This window comes from Sinocyclocheilus anshuiensis, unplaced genomic scaffold, assembly GCF_001515605.1.
Source record: "Sinocyclocheilus anshuiensis isolate Anshui unplaced genomic scaffold, SAMN03320099.WGS_v1.1 scaffold880, whole genome shotgun sequence".
Taxonomy (NCBI): Eukaryota; Metazoa; Chordata; class Actinopteri; order Cypriniformes; family Cyprinidae; genus Sinocyclocheilus; species Sinocyclocheilus anshuiensis.
In genome coordinates, this window is record NW_015548254.1 from 1,218,013 (window position 1) to 1,218,373 (window position 361).

Below are 361 nucleotides of genomic sequence, written 5' to 3' on the forward strand. Positions count from 1 at the left end.
GCTCTCGACTGGAAGAGGAAACGAAGAGAAACCTGACGTTTAAACGTTCACTTCCCACCATGTCTAATTCAAATATATGACGCATAATTATAATTGAATATTATATATTCAAAATTATACTATATACAAAGATATATATAGATATATATATATATATCACAATTATTTTAAAGGGGGGGGGGTGATTCATTTCTATACTCACTGTATAATTATTAACACTAATAAAAAGAGCTCTACTGCAGTGTTGTTATTGTTAACTAAATTAAAAAATACAATAACTAATAAATAACATTTTTACCGGTTAGTTGACGCAGGCAATATGAAGTCGAGGATTTTTTTAAATTGAATAGTCGAATAGAAT

General features: G+C 28.0%; 1 protein-coding gene across 1 annotated transcript in view; it reads right to left on the reverse strand.

Moving 5' to 3' along the window:
* The window catches only part of LOC107655411 (zinc finger CCCH domain-containing protein 13-like), a 21,849-nt gene that overhangs the window by 14,497 nt on the left and 6,991 nt on the right, over window positions 1-361 (reverse strand). The gene's annotated exons all lie outside the window — the stretch shown is intronic.